Below are 23142 nucleotides of genomic sequence, written 5' to 3' on the forward strand. Positions count from 1 at the left end.
GCGCAGGCGTCCGCGGCTGAGGGTGTCTGAGAGCCGTGTGCCGCCCTAGTAGATCTCGGGCGCTCAAGTGCCGGTGGCCGCCTGTGTGTGAGGAAACCGTGAAGCTCCGCGCGTCCGTGACTGTTATTGAATGCTCAGGTGTGGCGATCTGTGTGTGACCGTCGCTGCACACTTTTATGACTGCGCACCACGGAGCAAAGGTTTCTGTCAGTGCAGTGAGCTTCTGTATTTAAAATCACGTCCCGTGATTGTGGGTCGTTGTGTGACGCCTAGAATGTGAGAGTGTTTGTGGATTTGTGAGAGGGACTGTGGCTGACTTTGGGCGACGATTTCTTTGTGTTCTTACCCCAGAGATCGAAGGAGTTTACCTGTGACACGCGGTGGGGCTTTATTTGTTTCTGGGCCTGCCTTTAGTGTGGAGCGGGTGGGAGAGGTTTCTTTGTGTGCCTTTGTGTGTGACTGACTCCAGATTAACTGTTCTCCCACGCCTGTGCCATCCCTCAGCCCCGGCCATGGGCCGGGTCACTGTTACCTCCGTTTTTATATCCTTTCTCTACTTAGACCTAATGTGATATCACAGAAGGGTAATTAGATTCCGTTTGTTAGGAAGACGCTCGTTGCACCAGAGCCCTTTGTAATGTGATAACCGGAGCCCCGGGGGTTCTCTTGGTGATGCTTCCACCTTTTCACCTTACAACTTCAGTTAGGGCCCAGCTTCAAGAAGACTATCAGTCAGGAGGACAAGAATGTGAGCTCCTGAGTGATGTTAAAGAAAGCCACAGCTGAATGGTAGTTAAAGAGGTTTTTTTTTTTGTTGTTTTTTTTTGTTTTAAAGATTTTATTCAGGAACAACTGCAGTAGGGGAGAAGAAACTTCAACATAGAACTGGGCTCAGTTCCAATACAGCAAGAACAAGTAGGGTTTAAAATGTGCAAAGAGCAAGTTGGGGCAGGGCAGTCAGTGGATGGAAAATTAAGGGGAGACGTCAAGGGTAGGGGGAAATTCTTGCTAGACTGACCAACAGAATTCTTGCTGAGGGCAGTCCAGGGTGATCAGATACCGCCTGGATGGATGAGGAGTTTAATTAGACTGGAAGAGTAGTCAGATATCAAGGGCTCTGGCTAAACTGAGTTGACAGAATTCTTACTAAAACCGGGTAATGCAAAGAGAAACACTGAAACCCAAAGGTTGAAGCCTCATAGTTGAGAAGAGGGTCCAGAGGAGCCTAACTAAAATTTGATCAAGGAGAAAGTATTTGACAGTTAAAATTCTGAACAAAGCAACATTCATCCGCATCCCCAGACCCTGGAAGATCTGGAAGGTGTACTGAAGTCAAGAGTTTGGTAAGTAGGGCTATGTGGAAACAAGGGGGAAGTTCTTGAAATGAGAACCAATCTTTGGAGAATAATCCCTCCAATCCCCCCCCCCCCCACACACACACACAAAGAGACCTCTAATAGCTAAAGCCAGAGAGTCTTGAACAAAAGGAGTCTGGCTAATAGGGCTGAAGTGATTTGCTGTTTATTCTGTGAAATTGGGCATTGTTACTTACAGAATAAGGCAAGCACTTTTTTTTTTTTTTTAAGACTCTACAAACATTTAATAGTTGGTTTGCTTTAACGGGGAAATGTACTAGGTAAGTATTCTTTGGATGATAATTGTGGTTTGCTACTTGACTAGTACATTGAACAGCTCTTCCCTGGTTTTGATTATCAATGCAGGTTAGAGATCATCTTGGGACATTTCATACTAAAGTGCTGTTACACTCCCTTCTTGACTGGCACAGTATACCTTCAGGGAAACTTTGAATGTGTGTGACTATCTCTTCATATGTCAGTAATTGATCATAGGAAGACTTTTTGTCCTTTATTTATTTTTCTTATCTCGTATCACCGAGTCCAACACTGGTTTGAGTCTAATCATCTCCAGCAGAGCAGGTAAGTAGTACTCAAAGTATGTCAACCAAGTTAGTGGTTGCAATGCTAAAACAAATTGTGGTAGGACTATGTCCATCAAGATATAATCAAAAAAGCAGAACTACATTGGTAATTTCAAACAGGATATTTAAATTACAGGAAATTGATTATGCAATGTTGAATGACTGAAAGAGCAAAAAGGGGACAGATTTGTAACTTAAGAAACAGCTAACACCATAGAGTTTGGGGAACAAAGGGAAAGGGATGGATTTACCAGAACCTAAGAGCTCTGAAGAGGAGTCTCAGCCTGGCCGTTAATGGGGTTTAGTAGTCTGGTGCTGGGAAAGCAAAAAGAATTTGCAGGCAAGCTATAGCCCTCTTCTGCTGCTAGAGATACTGAAAGAACCGGAAAATAGGAAGTGAGTTCCTTCTCCCCTTCTGCCTTCCAATCTCCCTTTAATGCCTCCATTGGCAAACTATAACAGTAGCAAGGGAGACTGGGATATGTCTTTGTCAGAGATCCAGCTCCAGTATCACAGAATAGAGAAAGGCATGTTTGAAGCTGAAATGATGACAGGGAAATGATTAGCATATGATCATTTTTCAGTTTGCTGGAAAATAAATTAATTCGTATAATTTTCCAAGTTTATTTTTCTTCTCAGAAACTTGTCTTAACAATGTTACTAATTCCTTATAAAGGAATCCTATTAGATGACAAAAAATGGTGCATATTTAGTAACAATGCATCTTAATAACAAAGCAATTCAAATTCTGAAATAGCTATTGTCTAGTTTAATATGTAGTTATTTGGATGAACTCATGTTTTAACCTATTTTGTTGTAATTTTGATAAAAATATAGATTTACATGTTTTCTAACTTTGTGTTATCTAATATAAATATTTCATGGTGAACCACTAATCACACCCATGACTTAACAGTTCTCAATATCCTGGGGCGCCTGGGTGGCTCAATCGGTTAAGCGTCTGCCTTTGGCTCAGGTCATGATCCTGGGGTCCTGGGATTGAGGCCTGCAACAGGCTCCCTGCTCAGCGGGGTGTCTGCTTCTCCCTCTCCCTCAGCCCCTCCTCCTGCTTGTGCTCTATCTCTGTCTCTCTCAAATAAATTAAAAACAAAACAAAACAAAACAAAAAACAGTTCTCAATATCCTAACAAGTGTGAGAATCACAGTATGTGATTTTTTTAAAATAAACTGTTAGCTATATTAGTCATCTCTTTTTTAATTGAAATGTAACTGACATACAGTATACTATTTTCAGGTGTACAACATAATGATTCAATACTTGTATATATTGTGAAATGATCACCACAATAAGTCTAGTTATCATCCATCACTATACATAGTTACAAAACTTGTATAGAAGTTTTTTCTTGTGATAGAACTTTTAACTCTTAGCAACTTTCAAATATGCAATATAGTTTTATTAACTATAGGCACTATGCTGTACATTACCTCCCCATGATTTATTTATTTTATAATTGGAAGTTTGTACCTTTTGACCCCCTTCACCCATTTCACCTTCACCCCTACCCCATCTCTGGCAACCACCAATCTGTTCTGTATCTTTTTTTTTTTTTTTTTTTTAAGATTTTATTTATTTATTTGAGAGAGAATGAGAGACAGAGAGCATGAGAGGGAGGAGGGTCAAAGGGAGAAGCAGACTCCCTGCTGAGCAGGGAGCCCGATGCGGGGCTCGATCCCAGGACTCCAGGATCATGACCTGAGCAGAAGGCAGTCGCTTAACCAACTGAGCCACCCAGGCGCCCCTCTGTTCTGTATCTTTGATGTGGTTTTTTTTTAACTTTTTAATTTTTAAGAAAAATTTTTTCATAGTAAGCCCAATGTGGGGCTTGAACTCATGACCCCAAGCATCGCATGCTCTACTGACTGAGCCAGGTAGGTGCCCCTCTTTGATGTGGTTTTGTTTTTGTTTTTTTTTAGTTTCTTCTTATTTGAAGGCAACCATTATGAATTGAGAATAAAATAAAATTGAGGGGATGCATGGGTGGCTCAGTCAGTTGAGTCCAACTCTTGGTTTTGGCTCAGATCATGATCTCAAAGTCATGGGATTGAGCCCCACTTTGGGCTCTGTGCTCAGTTCAGAGTCGGCTTGATTCTCTCCCTTTCCCTCTGCCCCTCCCCCCACTTGTGTGCTCGCTCTCTCTAAAATAAATAAAATCTTTAAAAATAAATAAAATTGATGTCAGGCTCCCTGCTCAGTGGAGAGCCTGTTTCTCCCTCTCCCGCTGCCTGCCTCTCTGCCTACCTGTGCTCTCTCTCTATCTCTCTGTCAAATAAATAAATAAAATCTTTAAAAAATAAAAATAAAATAAAAATAAATAAAATTGAGAATGAAGAAACCCAGAATGATTTCTTGTCTTAGTTATTTTGATTGATCGCCCATATTCTTTACACTAGAATATGTAAAACTAGAGTATTTTTTTATAACCCTGCCTAGGGAAGGATAAAGCACAATTTTACCAGGGCTTACTTAGCACTGTTTCCTGAGGCGTTTGGAAAGAGTCCGTACCGTACTATTAATGCTAGTGAAGACCCTCCTCACACCATAATTCATGAATGTCAAATCCAGATAAATAAAAAACCGATGGCTAGCTTCTGGGGAAGAGAATTTACATTTAATGGGTAACTTACAAGATCCAAGAACTGTGTAATTTCCTTTGTATATGTTATTTCATTTGTTCTTCACAATACTACAAATAAATATTCCTATCCAGTTTACAGTTGGGGGACTCAAAAATGTGACAATTTATAAAAGTTCAGATGAGATAGGAGTCAAACTTATTTACTTCTCCTTAGGCTCACATGTCTGTGATGGTACACTTTGATACATCATTTACTAAGCCTGATCTCCTTTATCAGAGCAGTGGTCTTTGAAAGGTTTTGCTACATTCCCCTTGAAACAATTTCAAAAAATAATGTATCCCCTTTTACATTTTTTTTAAAGTAGGCTCCATGCCCAGCATGGAGCCCAAAGCAGGACTTGAACTAATGAACTTGAGATCAACACCTGAGCTGAGATAGAGTCAGATGCTTAACTGACTAAACCACCCAGGCGCCCCTCCCCTTTTACATTTTTAAATTAACATCTACAAGATATTCTTCATAAGTTTAAATGATGCAAAGATACCATTCTAGCATATTTTCTACAGCATCATTAATTAAACATACACAAGCTTTTTTAAAATTTAAATTTAGAAATCTTGCACTGGGCCTTTTTCTTGAAATCATTTCCATTCCACTTTCATCACTGAATTTTACCTTAATGTAATAATTGCCTATCCTTAAAAGTCTTTTACTAATTACCTTGTTTTACTTCTCAGCAACAAAAATGAAATTTTAATTTTTCCCTGTGACCAAAACACTCTATAAGTGTCAAAAAGCTTTTTAAAGATTCATTTATTTATCCATTCATATAAAGAAGATGTAATATATATGTATATACACAATGGAATATTACTCAGCCATCAAAAGGATGAAATCTTACCATTTGCAACCACGTGGATGGAACTGGAGGGTATCATGCTAAGCGAAATAAGTCAGAGAAAGAATTATCATATGGTTTCACTCATACATGGAATTTAAGAAAAAGCAGAGGATCATAAGGGAAGGGAGGGAAAAATAAGAAAAATCAGAGATGGAGACAAACCGTAAGAGACTCTTAATCATAGGAAACAGACTGAGGGTTGCTGGAGGGGAGGTGGGTGGTGGTATGGGGTAACTGTGCACCTCCCCCTGCTTGTGCTCACTCGCTCTCTTTCTCTCAAATAAAATCATTTTAAAAACTTGTAAAAAAAAAAAGGGCACGTGATGTAATGAGCACTGGGTGTTTTATGCAACTGATGAATCACTAAACTCTACATCTGAAACTAATAATAGACTATATGTTAATTAATTAAATTTAAATAAAATAAGATTTTTAAAAATTCAGTCATTATTATAATTTTGGTATCCAGTCGATCAAAATAACAAATATATTTAACATTTTAATAATTATTAAACATACAAAGGGTCACCATTCGGCTCTCCTTTGGCCAAGCCCCTTTTCTTCCTGGTGAGAAATCGATATGCAAAGATACCTACATGTCCAAAGCCCACAACCTCCTTTAGACCATGCTCTAGATATCTGAGAATTTTCCACTCAAGTAGCCTCAAGCCTGCTTCCAGAGCCTATGCTTCTTCTGTGTCTTAAGCTCTCTCCCTTCATCTGCCCTCTGAAAGGCAAACATGCTGCCTATGTGTACAAGGTGGCCAAGTGTTAGCTACATGGTGAGACTAGACAGCTTAGACATACAAGCTGGGGTGTCCACACGTGAACATGAGGCCCCTTTTGTTGTGGGACAGAAGTGGAGTTGATTAAGAAAAGGGAGCTGGCTGGGGACCACTTGTACTGTTGACCCAGGTCTCTAAATGTCAGTCACGGGTTTGCTTGTATACAATCTATTTGGAAACCACTGACCTTGTTAAGATAGGGTGCTTTGAATTAGGGTAGTAAATGTTAGAGGCAATAAGAAATGGTCAAAATGATATAATTTGAGTGTAGAAGTAACAAGAGTGGCTGATGCTTGGATGTGAATATGAAGGAAAGACCAAAATTAAATATAATGCTTAAATTTTTGTCCTGAACTTTTATATGAATGGTAGTTTCCTTTACTAAGATAGTAAACAATGAGTATGTAGCAGGCGTCTAGGGTGGGAGTGGGGGTGGGGTCATGTTAAGTTTGAGATACTTGTTGAATGTTAAAGAGGTGATATCAAGTAGGCACTTAGCCATGTGTGTAGCTCAGTGGAAAGGTTGGTAGTGGAGTAAGAATTTGGGATTTTTCAATTAAGATGCTTTTAGCTGGACGTTATATAATGCCCAGCTGGAAGTGGCTTTTACAATAAAGGTGTTTATTTCTCCACATGGCAAGAAGTTCAGTTGGCTAACAGCTAAACAATTACATCAAAAGTATTTTATATCATTTATTTTCATAGTGGATAACTTTTATCAAATGCAATTGGTTAATTGCAAAAGTTTGGTTTTAGTGGGAAATCATGAAAAATGATACATACTAAAAACATTTAAGTTTTATCCTAAAATATTTAAATGCATATTCATTTATGACTTTCTTTCTTCTCTCAAGCGCCACCCAGCTTTTTTTGACCTAATTTTCATTGCTGCTTCTGCATGTTGATGGACAGAACCTAATTCTTGCAGCATCTATTTACTGGGGCTTTGGCACATTAGCCCACAGCTAGACATCATTCTGATGCCTTGACTTCAAATCCAGAAGAGGAAGAGCATATGGGGAGGGGAGAGAAAAGAAGTGATTGAGGGAGTTACACTTCCCTGAGTGAACTATTTAGTGTAGTTTAGACTCTTAGAAATGTTAGCGTTTCACATATATTATAAATAGATAAAATTAACAAATATAGTTTTTTATTGTTATGTAACAAATTACTACAGACCCATTTATTATCTCATAATTTCTGTGGGTCAGGAATCTGGGCACAGCTTAGCTGGATTCTCTGTCAGGGTCTTACAAAGCTGAAATCAAGGTGTCAGCTGGGCTGCAGTCTCATTGGTAGGCTTGACAAAGAAAGGGTTAGCCTCCAAGCTCTTTTAGGTAGTTCGCAGAAATGGTTTCTTTGTGGCTACAGAATTCAGCCAGCAATAAAGAGAAAATCTTTGCTTCTGAGAGTCTCACTTTAGGGAAGACTGAGGCCTTCTTATAAAGATTTACCAGATTAAGTTGGACCCACTTAGGATAATTTACCTTTCCTTTAACTCAAAGTCAACTGATTAAGGAACCTTAATTACATTTGCAAAATCCCTTCACATTTGCCATACAATTTAACATAAAAACAAGAGTGATAATCACATAACCTTTGCCATATTCTGTTGGTTAGAAGTTGCTCACACTCCCACTCACACTCAAGGGGAGGGTATTACCCAATAGTGTGGTATTAGGAGTGAGAATCATAGGAGATACCCTAAGATGTGTTCACAACAGCAAAGATGGAGGGAATCCCCAAATTAAATACAAACAGAAATTAATTCTATTTCAAATGAATAACATAACCACACTGAAGGTGGGGGGCGGGGGGAGAAGGAACTAACTTGAGTAACTCTCAAATGCAGTAATTTGTCCTCAGGCCAAAGACAAAAAGATCTACAAAAATAATAAACTCTAGTGAATGGATTTACTTATCACAGTTGTATGCATTAGCAGTTCTGAAACTACTTAATGTGTATTCTAAGACTGAGCAAATAAGCAAATATGGATAATGGGAACCAGGTTTCTCACTATAAGAAAAGGGATTATAGATGTGGAAAGGACGATTAGAATGAACACTGTGAGGGGGCACCTGGGTGGCTCAGTTGTTAAGCGTCTGCCTTCGGCTCAGGTCATGATCCCAGGGTCCCGGGATCGAGCCCCACATCAGGCTCCCTGCTCCGCAGGAAGCCTGCTTCTCCCTCTCCCACTCGCCCTGCTTATGTTCCTTCTCTCGCTTTGTCTCTGTCAAATAAATAAATAAAATCTTTTAAAAAAGAAAAAAAAAGAATGAACACTGTGATGTTGAATTAAAATTGGAAGTACCCACATGAACAGATTTTTTTTTTTCCGGGAATAGACAGATACGTGTGTATACACACACACATATAAATCTTCTAGCTCTGTCGGCAGAGATGGCTTAAGAACAATGAGCACAATTCTTACCTAGGTCTTGGTTTCTTAATATCATTCTCCACTAAAAGTAACCATAGTTTCTTGGAGAAATAGCTAATTCCAGGGCTGAGGCTGGGAAAAAGTACAAAATGAGCCTTCAGTTTCTCTCTGTGAGAAATTAAGGAGATGCTTAAAGAATGATAGGTAGGGGCACTGGGGGCTCAATTGGTTAAGCAACTGCCTTCGGCTCAGGTCATGATCCCAGGGCCCTGGGATTGAGCCCCGCATCCTCAGCAGGGAGCTCACTTGTACCTCTCCCTCTGCCTTTCTCCTGTACTCGTGCTCTCTCTCCCTCTCAAATAAATAAATAAATAAAATCTTTTTAAAAAGTTGGGGGAGGAGACATGTCAAAAAGACACAGGAGCCAGCTTTAAAGGGGCTCCCACTGGCCAAATCTAGGAAACTGAATTAAAAGTTATAAAAAGGATATATAATACTCATATCCCATAGTCACCCAATTCACCACTCAGAGACAACCTATCAGCCAGGATTCCCTCAAGAAACCAGAATTCTCAATTTCTCCCTTCTTTTCCACATTCCAAATCTTGTGCAAGTGTCTCTCTGACACTCTAACTAGGAGCCATATGGAAAGATGGTTCTGAGAAATGTCATTGACAGCTTCTGCTCTGGAGAGCATAATATGGGGTAGCAGGAATATTCAATTGTCAACAGAGAGTGCAGCTCACAACATAATGTTACCTGTGTCTTGAGTTTCCTCCCAGAGGCATATATAAACACTTAAATATTCACTGAAATATATACTTATGTTCTTTTTTCTCTGAATGGCAGCATATGATACCATACTATTCTGCCCTTGATTTCTTCACTTACTGTTATCTTAATGACTATTTCATTTGCATAAATAGAGTTGACATCATTCTTTTTTAATGGCTGCACGTTATACCATTGAATGATTGTACCATAATTCACCTGATTGTTGTTTGTGTGTCTCAACCAGGCATTTGTTTCCATTCTATAGAGTGCTCCGGGGGAAGACTGATACCCTACATATTGGGTGGTCACTCATGCAGACAAGAACAATTTTTGTGTGGCATGCTGAGATCACGTTCATTAAAAAAAAAAAAAAGGCTCACAAGGACCCTACAAAATATCTTTGGTGCTGCCTATGCCTCTGTTGCCAAAATATATTTTGATCTTCAGGGTTATAGTGAAAAACACCCATCTTATCCTTGTGGCACACTCAAGGGGTTAATTGTTGAATTAACAATTACCCTCGGGGGGGAGGGGTCCCGAATCCTGATGATACTGATTTGAGGTACTCTAGAAGAAGAAACTTAAAAATATGAGCAGGATAGAGAGGACCTCCCTGAAGTATATCCACTATTCCTACCCACCCACCCACCCGGTTAAAAAAATACATGAAGGAAGGAAGGAAGGAAGAAGGGAAGGTAAGAAGAATGGAAAGAAAGAAGGGAAGAGTTACTTTCTGTTATAGCTAACATTGATTTTTTAGTTATCTATCCAAAGCACTCTACAAATGTGACTTTCTGATACTTATATTGTACATTTCACCTTATCTAAATCAAGGAAAATAAAATCCTATGCAGTAATCCAATATGGTCACATGATGAGTGAAGTCTATGGTAAAATCAAGATACAAAAAGTATTAGAGAGCTCACTTGGGATGCTATACTATTTTTGTCTGTTCAGCTACCTATCCCAATAAGGTGGGAAAGGCAAGGAGAAGTAGGTAGGAAAAATTCACCCATTAGCTGCAAAAAAGCAATGCAATAGATAAAGGATAATATTTTAAAGATTGTACAAAAAAAACTGGATAGTCCAAAGAGAGGAAAATAATCAACCCCTACATCACACCATTCACAAAAATTAATTTGAGATACCTAACATATCTAGATGAAAATATAGGAGAATATATTTATGACGTGGGGTTAGGCAAAGATAAAAAAAGCCATAACAAAAAAAGAAAAATGTGATATATTAGACTTAATTAGATTAAAAACTTCCAATGATACCATTAAGAAAATGATTAAGCAAACCACAGGATAGGAGAAAATATTCAAAATACACATTTCTTACCAAGCAAGGACTTATAACCAGAATATATAATCAATTCCTATAACTAAAAAATCAGGGGCACCTGGGTGGCTCAGTCGGTTAAGCACCTGCCTTTGGCTCAGGTCATGATCCCAGGGTCCTAGGATCAAGCCCACGTCAGGCTCCCAGCTCAGTGGGGAGCCTGCTTCTCCCTCTGCCCCCTGCTCGTGCTCTCTCTCTCTCTCTCAAAAAAATAAATAAAATCTTTAAAAAAATTAAAAAAATCAAACAACCCCAATAAAAAAGTGCAAAGAAGATGTGATGTGTGTGTATATATATGTGTGTGTGTGTGTGTGCGCGCACACAATGGGATATTACGTAGCCATCAAAAATGATATCTTATCATTTGCAATGACGTGGATGGAACTAGAAGGTATCATGCTAAGTGAAATAAGTCAATCAGAGAAAGATAATTATATGATTTCACTCATATGTGGAATTTAAGAAACAAAACAGAGAAGCATAGGGGAAGGGAGGGAAAAATAAAACAAGATAAAATCAGAGAGGGAGATAAACCATGAGACTCTTAATCATAGGAAACAAACAGGGTTGCTGGAGGGGAGGGGGGTAGTGGGATGGGGTAATTGGGCAATGGGCATTAAGGAGGGCATGTGATGTAGTGAGCACTGGGTGTTACATACAACTGATGAATCACTGAACTCTACCTCTGAAACTAATAATACACTATATCTTAATTAATTGAATTTAAATAAAATGAAATATAATTTAAAAAAAGAAAAATTAAGAAAAAAAAACAAGACCCATCTATATATTGCCTCCAAGAAACTCATTTCAGACTGAAAGATGCATGCAGATTGAAAGTGAGGGGATGGGGAAACATTTATTACGCAAATGGATATCAAAAGAAAGCTGGGGTAGCATTACCTGTATTGGACAAAATAGACTTTAAAACAAAGACTATAACAAGAAACAAAGAAGGACACTATATAATAATAAAGGGGACAATGCAATAATGAGATATAACAATTGTAAATATTTATGCACCCAACATGGGAGCACCCAAATACATACAACAATTAATAATAAACATGAGGGAAGTAATTGATAGTAATATAATAATAGTAAGGAACTTTATCACACTATTTATATTGACGGACAGATCATCTAAACAGAAAATCAATAAGGAAATAGTGGCTTTGGATGACATACTGGGCCAGATGGATATAATAGGTATGTCCAGAACATTCCATCCTAAAACAGCAGAATACACATTCTTTTCAAATGCACATGAAACATTCTCCAGAACAGATCACATATTAGATCACAAACAACTCTCAACAAATTCAAAAAGATTGAAGTCATACCATGCATTTTTCTGACCACAACACTATGAAACTGGAAATCAGCCACAAGAAAAAATCTGGAAAAAGCACAACTATATGGAGGTTAAATAACACGCTACTAAACAGGAAATGGGTAAATCAAGAAATCAAAGAGGGAATTTAAAAATTACATGGAAACAAATGAAAATGAAAATCGAATGATCCAAAATCTTTGGGATGCAGCAAAAGCTGGTGTGGAGGGGGAAGTTTATAGCAATACAGGCCTACCTCAAGAAGCAAGAAAAATCTCAAATAAACAACCTAACCTTGTGCCTAAAGGAGCTAGAAAAGAAGAACAAACAAAACCCAAAACTAGTGGAAGGAAGAAAATTATAAAATTGGAGCAGAAATAAATGACACAGAAACTAAAAAAAAAACAATAGAACAGATCAATGAAACTAGGAGCTGGTTATTTGAAAAGATCAACAAAATTGATAAACCTCTAGCCAGACTCATCAAAGAAGAGAAAGGACTCAAATAAAACAAAATTAATGAAAGAGGGGAAATAACAACCGATACCACAGAAATACAAGCAACTGTAAGAGAATATTATGAAAAACTATATGGCAACAAATTGGACAAACTAGAAGAAATGGAAAAATTCCTAGAAACATATAACCTACCAAAACTGAAGCAGGAAGAAATTGAAAGTTTGAACAGACCAATTACCAGCAAAGAAATTGACTCAGTAATCAAAAAACTCCCAATAAACAAAAGTCCAGGACCAGACGGCTTCACAAGAGAATTCTACCAAACATTTAAAGAAGAGTTAGTACCTATTCTCAAAATATTCAAAACAAAAGAAGAGAAAGGAAACTTCCAAATTCATTCTATGAGGCCAGCATTACCCTAATACCAAAACCAGATAAAGACACCACAAAAAAAGAGAATTATAGGCCAATAACTCAGATGAACATAAATGCAAAAACCCTCAATAAAATATTAGCAAATCAAATTTAACAATACTTTAAAAAAATTATTCACCACAATCAAGAAGGATTTATTCCCAGGAAGCAGGGTGATTCATTCGCAAATCGATGTGATATATCACATCAATAAGAGAAAGGATAAAAACTGTATGATTATTTCAATAGATGCAGAAAAATCATTTGACAAAGTACAACATCCATTCATGATAAAAACCCTCAACAAAGTAGGTTTAGAGGGAACATAACTTGACATAATAAAGACCTTATATGAAACACCAACATCATCCTCAATGGGAAAAAACTGAGAGCTTTTCCTGTAGGGTCAAGAACAAGACAAAGATGTCAACTCTCACCACTTCTACAAAAATTTTTATTTAAATTCCAGTTAGTTAACATACAGTGTAATCTTAGTTTCAGGTATACAATATAGTGATTCAATACTTCCGTACCACACCCAGTGCTCATCACAAATACACTCCTTAATCCCTCTTACCACTTTTATTCAACATAGTACTGGATGTCCTAGCCACAGCAACAAACAAGAAAAATAAATAAAAGGCATCCAAATTGGTCAGGAGGAAGTAAAACTTTCACTATTTGCAGATGACATGATATTATATGTAGAAAACTCTAAAGACTCCACCAGAAAACTACTAGAACTGATAAATGAATTCAGTAATGTCGCAAGATACAAAATCAATGTACAGAAATCTGTTGCATTTCGATAAATTAATAATGAAGCAGAGGAAAGAGAAATTAGGAAAACAATCTCATTTACAGTTGCACCAAAAATAATAAAATACCTAGGAATAAACTTAACCAAAGAGGTGAAACACTTGCACTCTGAGAACTATAAAACATTGATGAAAAACTTGAAAATGAGGGGTGCCTGGGTGGCTCAATCGTTTAAGTAGCTGCCTTCAGCTCAGGTCATGATCTCAGGGTCTTGGGATTGAGCCCCACTGAGCAGGGAGCCTGCTTCTCCCTCTGCCCCTCCCCCCCACTCGTGTGCCCTCTCTCTCTCTGTCTCTCTCTCACAAATAAATAAATAAAATCTTAATTTATTTGTGAGAGAGAGAGAGCAAGCTAGCACAAGCAGAGGGAGTGGGAGGCAGAGGGAGAAGCAGGCTTCCTGCTGAGCAAGGAGGCTGAAGCAGGACTCGATCCCAGAACCTGAGGCAGACGCTTAACTGACTGAGCCACCCTGGCGTCCCTAAATAAATAAAATCTTAAAAAATAAATGAAGATGACACAAAGAAATGGAAAGACATTCTATGCTCATGGATTGAAAGAATTAATACTGTTAAAATGTCTATACTACCCAAAGCAATCTACAGATAAATGAAATCCCTATCAAACATTTTTTCACAGAACTTGAAAAAACAACCCTAAAATTTGTCTGAAATCAGAAAAAACCTGAATAGCCAAAGGAATCCTGAAAAAGAAAAACAAAATTGGAGGTATTGCAAATTCCAGACTTCAAGTTATATTACAAAGCTGTAGCAACCAAAACAGTATGGTACTGGCACAAAAAAAGATACATAGATCAATGAAACAGAATAGAAAACCCAGAAATAAACCCACAATAATATGGTCAATTGATCTTTGACAAAGCAAGCAGGAAAAAGACAGTCTCTTCAATAAATGGTGCTGGGAAACCTGGACAGCCACATGCAAAAGAATGAAACTGGATCACCTTCTTCCACCATAAACAAAAATAAACTAAAAATGAATTAAAGACCTAAATGTGAGACCTAAAACATAAAAATCCTTGAAGAGAGCATAGGCAGTAATCTCTCTGACATTGGCCATAGCAACATTTTTCTAGATATGTCTCCTGAGGGAAGGGAAATAAAAGCAAAAATAAACTATTGGGACTACATCAGAATACAAAGTTTCTGTATAGCAAAGGAAATGATCAACAAAACTAAAAGGTAACCAACTGAATGGGAGAAGATATTTGCAAATGACATATCTGATAAAGGGTTAGGATCCAAAATATATAAAGAACTTCTATGACTCAACAGCCAAAAAACAAATAATCCAATTAACAAATGAGCAGAAGTCATGAATAGACATTTTTCCAAAGAAGACATGCAGACAGCCAGAAGACACATGAAAAGATGCTCAACATCACTCATCATCCAGGGAAATGCAAATCAAAACTATAATGAGATACAGGCTCACACTTGTCAGAATGGCTAAAATCAACAACACAAGAAACAACAGGTGTTGGTGAGGATGTGGAGAAATAGGAACCCCCTTGTACTGCTGGTGGGAATGCAATGCAATGCAAATATTGCCATTTGCAATGACATGGATGGTGCTGGAGAGTATAATGCTAACCAAAATAAGTCAGAGAAAGACAAATTCCATATGATTTCACTCATTTGTGGAATTTAAGAAACAAAACAAATAAGGAAAGGAAAATTAAGAGAGAGAGACAAACCAAGAAACAGACTCATAACTATAGGAAACAAACTGATGGTTACCAGAGGGGAGGTGGGTGGGGGGAAGGGAGAAATAGGTGATGGGGATTAAAAAGTACTTTTATCATGATGAAAATAAAATAAAATAAAATGATAAAATAGAAAGATTTTGTTCTGAGTACCTGTTTCTTCTGGGTATATACCCAGAAGTGGATTTGCTGGATAATACGGTAACTGCATGTTTCATTTTATAGGAACTGCCAAATTATTTTCCATAGTAACTGCACCATGTTACATTGCTACCAGCAATGTATGAAGATTCCCAATTTTCCATGTCCTTGCCAACACTTGTTACTTTCCTTTTTTATTTGTTTATTATAGGTATCCTAATGGGTGTGAAGTTGTATCTTATTGGGGTTTTGATTTGCATTTCCTTAATAACCAATGATGATGAACATTTTTTTATGTGTTTCTTAGCCATTCTTTGGAGAAATGTCTACTCAAGAACTTGGCCCATACTTACTTATTTATTTATTTATTTATTTATTTATTTGGTGATAGGAACAAAGTTTATTTAACACTTCATGGGCAGTCTCAGGGAACTACAAAATGAGTTGGAAGGCAAGAAGTTTTTATAAGATAAAGAATAAAGAAGAGGGAAGAGACAAATAGAAAATATCTGATTGGCTGGGGCCACATAGTCAACCTTGTTGGGAGTGAGAAGGCCCAGAGTTGGCTTGGCATTTGAGGATTAGCTGACTGGATTGCATTTCTGGTCAAATAGAGTATTTACAGGGACACAAAAGTTATCTAAGTTTTAGTTTGCTGATATGGCACCCCAGGCAGGTACAGCTCCATCTTGGCTTAGACTACTGATTTATTATGAAAGGATATAACTCAGGAACAGTCAGAAGGAAGGGATGCATAGAGCAGGGTATGAGGAAAGGGCCTGGAGCTTCCATGCTCTCTCTGAGCACCAGTCTTCCCAAATCTCCATGGATTCACCAACCCAGAAGCTCTCTGAACTCCATCTGTTTGGGTTTTCATGGAGGCTTCATTAATAGGACCAGTTGATGAAATCATTGGCCACTGGTGACTGATTCAACCTCAATCTTTGCCCCCCCACCTTTTTTTTAGTAGGCTCTATGCCCAACATGGGGCTTGAACTCAGGACCCAGAGATTAAGAGTCACATGACCTAACCTACTGAGCCAGCTAGGCACCCCTGCCCATTTTTAAATTGTATCATTATTTTGTTCTAAGTTGTAGTAATCCTTTATATATTCAGTATACTAAACCCTTATCAGATATATGATTTGCCAATATTTTGTACCACTCTATATATTGTCATTTCACTTTCTTGATAATATCCTTTGTTGCACATTGTTTTTAATTTTTATGAAGTTCAATGTATCTAAATTTTGTATTGCTCATACTTTTGGTGTCAAATCTAAGAATCTATTGCCAAATAGGTCATGCATATATTCCTGTTTTTTGCTAATAACTTTTTAACTTTTGTTCTTATATTTAAAGTCTAGAAATCTAAATTAATATTAGTTTCAGGAGTAGAATTTAGTGATTCATCACTTCATAGAACACCCAGTGCTCTTCACAAGTGCCCTAAGGTCTTCTTAAATTTTGTGGTCTTAAAGGTTTTTCTTAATATTTTGCAGTTTTCAGTGTACAAGTCTTTTACCTCCTTCATTAAATTTATTCTTTGGTATTTTATTCTCTTTGATGTTAATGAAATGGTTTCCCGACTCTCCTTTTCAGATGGTTCGTTGCTGGTGTATGAAAATACAACTGATTTTCGTTTGTTGATCTTGTATTCTATAACTTTGCTCAATTTGTTTATTAGTAGTTTCTTTGTGGGTTCACTTTGATTTTCTATATATAGACCAATGTCTGCAAATAGAGATGGTTTTACTTACTCCTTTCCAATGTAGATGTCTTTTATTTCTTTCTTACTTACTTGTTCTGACTGTGGCTCCCAGTACTTGAATAGGACACTCTATTCACAAAACAAGAATATCAAGATGAAAATGAAAAAGTGAGTAAAGCAAATACTACCAAAAAAGGCAAATGCAAACAGTATTGAGAACAGACTAATTAAAAGCACTGAATGGGACTTGAGGTTGCTCCATGGTTTTAAAAGAGAAAATCCATCAAGAAGAAATATTATTAATTCCTCATATCAGTGAGATCATATGATACATGTCTTTCTCTGATTGACTTATTTCGCTCAGCGCTGATATGAGGAATTCTTAATCTCAGGAAATAAACTGAGTGTTGCTGGAGTGGTGGGGGTGGGAGGGATGGGGTGGCTGGGTGATAGACATTGGGGAGGGTATGTGCTATGGTGAGTGCTGTGAATCGTGTAGGACTGTTGAATCACAGACCTGTACCTCTGAAACAAATAATACATTATATGTTAAAAAAAAAAAGAAGATAGTAGGAAGGGGAAAATGAAGGGGGGAATCGGAGGGGGAGACGAACCATGAGAGACTATGGACTCTGAGAAACAAACTGAGGGTTCTAGACGGGAGGGGGGTGGGGGCATGGGTTAGCCTGGTGACGGGTATTAAAGAGGGCATGTTCTGCATGGAGCACTGAGTGTTATGCACAAACAATGAATCATGGAACACTACATCAAAAACTAATGATGTAATGTATGGGGATTAACATAACATAATAAAATAAAATTTTAAAAAAAGAAATGTCATTAATTTCTATAGATCTAAATAAAATAGCTTTGAAATGTATTAAGCAAACTTTGAAGGAAACACCTGGAGAAAAGTTTTTTTTTTTTTTCAAGATTTTATTTTTTATTTTTATTTATTTATTTGAGAGAGAGAGAATGAGAGACAGAGAGCACGAGAGGGAAGAGGATCAGAGGGAGAAGCAGATCCCCCGCTGAGCAGGGGGCCCGATGTGGGACTCGATCCCGGGACTCCAGGATCATGACCTGAGCTGAAGGCAGTCGCTTAACCAACTGAGCCACCCAGGCGCCCTGGAGAAAAGTTTCTTAACATGATCATAAATTTATTTATTATAACCACTTACAGAAATGGAAGTGCTAAGTTTTTAAAGATAATTAAGGCTAATTTCTTCTGCTGGGGTGAATACAATGGTGTTTGTTCTATTAATATTACTTATATCTACATTTACATTACAAATCTAATTTTACATGTGTTAAGCACATAATATAAATTAATAAATAAAAGACATAATCAATACAAAACAAGAGAATGATGAGGTAACTATATAGAAAAACATCAAAGTTTGCAAACTTTTGTGTTAATTTTGGTATAATATTGTTAAAATATACATATACACATGTTAAACACTTGCTTTTTAAGATAACATGAAAATTCACAGAACTTGATTAGATTTAAAACTAAACTTTATGAATTAAAATGGAAGAAATCACAAAATATATTGACTATAAAGCTATAAAATAAAAAAACTAAACACTAGGAGATTCTAAAAATGAACTCATCCATCTAGCCATTTGTAGAAATAGTAATTCTTGGCTAAAGGAGAAAATAAAATAAAAATAAAAATTATAACTGACTTGACTTTCAGAAGAAAAAAGGAAAAGGGTTAAAAAAGCCTTAAGTATGATTAAATAAGCTTCAAAAAGCAATAAATAAAAATTAGCTTCAAGAGGTTAGTAATTAACAGAAAATAATAAAACATAAAATAAAAAGACACATTGAAAATGTGATTAAAAGAATAAAGCTTTTTTTATAAAAAAAATAGAAATATAATTGGCAAGAATATTCAGAAAGAGACATAGCTACGGGCACGGAGGAGATTAAGTAATTATACAATTTAGTTCTAGCAATAGAGATTCCCCAAGATGTCTGTGTTGTGTCCAGATGGAACAGCATACTTCAGATTGTAGGTTTACATCTGTCAGTGGGTGTTAACAAGCATTTTCTTTGCATTTGTTTTGCTTATTTGGTAATTTTCTTCTATGCTTAAATTTTTTTTAAGTTTATTTATTTATTTATTTATTTATTTTTGTAATCTCTACACCCAACATGGGCCCGAACTCATGACCCTGAGATCAAGAGTCACATGCTCCACTGACTAAGCCAGTCAGATGCCCCGTGTCTTGTTTAAATTATATAAGGCATAGATGTTAATAGTATGTTAAGTATTACAACGTGTAACTTTTTTTCCTGGCATTTATGTGAAGTATTGTTTGCTGTGAGATATAGACCATAAACATCTAAACATTTTTTATTTATTTTTTTGTAAATAGGTTCCATATCCAACATGGGGCTTAAACTCATGACCCTGAGATCAAGAGTCACATGCTCTACGGACTGAGCCATGCAGGCACCCCTAACCTTTTTTTTAAGGATTTTTATTTTTTAAAAAGATTTTATTTATTTAGTTAGTTAGTTATTTAGTTAGTTATAGCAGGGGGAGGCACAGAGGTAAAGGGAGAGAGAATCCCAAGCAGACTCTGTGCTGAGTGCATGGAATGCGATGTGGGGCTTGACTTGGGGCTCAATCCTATGACCCTGAAATCATGACCTGAGCCAAAACCAAGAGTCGGACGCTTAACCGAATGAGCCACCCAGGCACCCTTAAAGATTTTTATTTTTAAAAGTAATCTCTACATCCAAGGTGGGGCTCAAACTCACAACCCAAGAGTTGCATACTGAGCCAGCCAGGCACCCCAAGACCATAAACATCTAGAAACAATGCACTTAAAATGAAAAGTAAAGTGTTTTACTTCCACTTGAGTTTGAATATTTTCCACCAAAAAATAACCAAATAGGGGCACCTGGGTGGCTCAGTTGTTAAGCGTCTGCCTTCAGCTCAGGTCATGATCCCAGGGTCCTGGGATCGAGCCCCGCGTCGGGCTCCCAGCTCCGCAGGGAGCCTGTTTCTCCCTCTCCCACTCCCCCTGCTTGTGTTCCCTCTCTCGCTGTGTCTCTCTCTGTCAAATAAATAAATACAATCTTAAAAAAAAATAACCAGGGGCGCCTGGGTGGCTCAGTTGGTTAAGCGACTGCCTTCGGCTCAGGTCATGATCCTGGAGTCTCGGGATCAAGTCCCACATCGGACTCCCTGCTCAGCAGGGAGTCTGCTTCTCCCTCTGATCCTCCCCCCTCTCATGTTCTCTCTCTCTGTCTCATTCTCTCTCTCAAATAAATAAATAAAATCTTAAAAAAAAAAAAAATAACCAAATAAATCAGTGAGAAGAGTGGCATTATTTTATATTTTTGAAAATCTCTTTAATCCTAAGTGTAACAGAATACAGCTGGTATTTTATATGTGTTCTTGCATTTATTTATTTATTTATTTATTTATTTATTTATTTATTTATTAAGACGGGGGTGGCGAGACGGGCAGAAGGAGAGAATCACAAGCATGCTCCACACCCAGCATGGAGCCTGACATGGGGCTTGATCTCAGAACCCTGAGATTATGACCTGAGCCGAAATCAAGAGTTGGACACTCAACCTACTGAGCCACCCTGGCATCCCAGTGTGCTCTTGCATTTAATCTGCCGAGATAAAGAAAATCTGGACTCACACATGCAGAATTTAAAAATGAAGAAGTATTCTAATGGCCTTTTCAGATATTTGTCAATATTATTGACACTACACCAAAAATCAACAAGTGGTAACTTCTTAAATGTTACTGTAATGTGGAATCTGACCTTTATCTAAGATTGGTATTAATTTTAATATTTTTTTGCAGTTTTTTTTTTTTTAAGTAAACTCTATCCCCAAGGTTGGGCTCAAACTCACAACTCCGAGATCAAGAGCCGCATGCTCCACCAACTGAGCAAGCCAGGCACCCCTAGCTTCTCTTAAATTAAAATCCATTTGTCTATCTTATACTTTAATATCACCACAGATGATCTTGTAGCATCACACAGTGATCATTTAGAAAATACTGGTTCAATGAGTTAGGCAGACCTTCCAAATGTTGACATATTTCATTATATGGTATTACAAAATCACATTCATTAATATCATTAGTAATCTCATCACAAAAGACTAAGTATTAGAAAGCTGTCAAGTTCATGGTGACAGACACTATTTTTTTATAAATATTTAATTTATTTATTTGACAGAGAGAGAGCGAGCCCAAGCAGGCAGAGTGGCAGGCAGATGGAGAGGGAGAAGCAGACTCCCCACTGAGCAGGGAGCCTGATGCAGGGCTCGATCCCAGGACCCTGGGATCATGACCCGAGCCGAAGGCAGCCGCTTAACAGTGGCTAATTTTTTTGTTTGAAAGTCAAATTAACAAAAATTACTACCAGTTTTCTTTACTGTCAGGTTTTATAAATCACTTCATTTTTGACAAAATGTTTAGCAGATATACCGGTCTTCATCTTCTTATTCAAAATTTGTCAGTTACTCTTTCAAGTAAAATTGGTGCCCATAAAAAGGTGGCTAGTTCAGCTCACAACTCAAACAATCATAAAAGTGCATTTCCTGGAAACAACTTGATATTTCAGCATGAAGAAAAACTTTATGTGTCTTTCTCTCTTCATCACATAAAATACTTAGAAGATGAATATATATAGAAATTTTAATATCCTGGTTGTAACATTATAGTTTTGCAAGACATTACCATTGGGGTAAACTGGGCAAAGAGCTCATGGGATCTCTCTACATAATTTCTTACAAATGCATGTAAATCTAAAACTATCTCAAAATAAAAAGTATAATTTAAAATTTTTGTACTCAGGGTCAAGTTCAACAAAACTAATTTTAACTGTTTTATGAAGAACATTCTTAAGTGGAACTAGCATGTTTTTACCACGAGTGTGTGGTGGTAAAGAACACAAGAACTAGAGTACAGTTTGGTAACACTGTCCTGATTCAAGCTAAAGGCCCAGCAGTTTCCCCACCATTGCTTTTTGCACAATTAGTGCAAATTTCAGCACAAGAGAAAAAAGCAAATCAGGTCTTAGTGTTATAATGAAATTTGTTTTGACCACGTAGATCACCCGAATAGGGCCCCCAAACATCCTCTGACCACACTTAGAGAACCACTAATCCATAATAAGTTAAAACAGAATAGTTACTGTCACCCCTTTTCTTTTACTTTTTTTTTTTTTAAGTAATCTCTACATCCAACATGGGGCTCAAACTCACAATCCCAAGATCAAGAGTCCCATGCTCTACCTGACTAAGCCGGTCAGGTGCCCCTGCCACCCCCTTTTGAAACAGATTTCAATGGTGACCATAACAGGCTTATGGATTTGAAGTGATATTATTTCATACTGTTCATCATCTTTTCTCCAAATTTTTCTTCATGCAGTATAGTCTATTACTTAACCATAGGAGTGGTAGGATGGGCCGTGGTTGAGCTCGGGCACTTTTTGTTTGTTTTAAACATCTAGAGCTGTTACCTATCTCAGGATATGAAATATGGGGCACTGGTAGATAGCTAGTCCAGACAGACTGGAAAAAGAAAAATAAAACCATAAGATTTTGAAGATTCACATATATGAACACCATCTGGTGCTTGCCTCCTAATCAGCTTCCAGACTTGCACACAGGTTTTAATGCTAGGCCCAAGTGGAGAACTCAGGTGGCCTGTTCCAATTCTGTCTTCTGAGAGGTTCTAAGCAGAGGATCTAATGCAGATTTAAGAATCAGTACAGGGGGCCCCTGGGTGGCTCAGTCGTTAAGTGTCTGCCTTCAGCTCAGGTCATGAT

General features: G+C 37.5%; 1 long non-coding RNA gene across 2 annotated transcripts; it reads left to right on the forward strand.

Moving 5' to 3' along the window:
- The first annotated feature begins 5 nt into the window (after positions 1–5).
- On the forward strand, positions 6–17419 carry LOC144380282 (uncharacterized). 2 transcript variants are annotated; one of them, XR_013444316.1, is made up of 3 exons: positions 6–138; positions 352–1937; positions 17217–17419. It is a non-coding gene; the product is annotated as an uncharacterized LOC144380282 (long non-coding RNA). The 2 variants fall into 2 exon arrangements; XR_013444315.1 differs by lacking the exon at positions 17217–17419 and having other exon boundaries at positions 352–1343; positions 1722–2732.
- Positions 17420–23142: the final 5723 nt, after the last annotated feature.

The sequence above is a fragment of the Halichoerus grypus genome, chromosome 15 (genome assembly GCF_964656455.1).
Source record: "Halichoerus grypus chromosome 15, mHalGry1.hap1.1, whole genome shotgun sequence".
Classification (NCBI taxonomy): Eukaryota; Metazoa; Chordata; class Mammalia; order Carnivora; family Phocidae; genus Halichoerus; species Halichoerus grypus.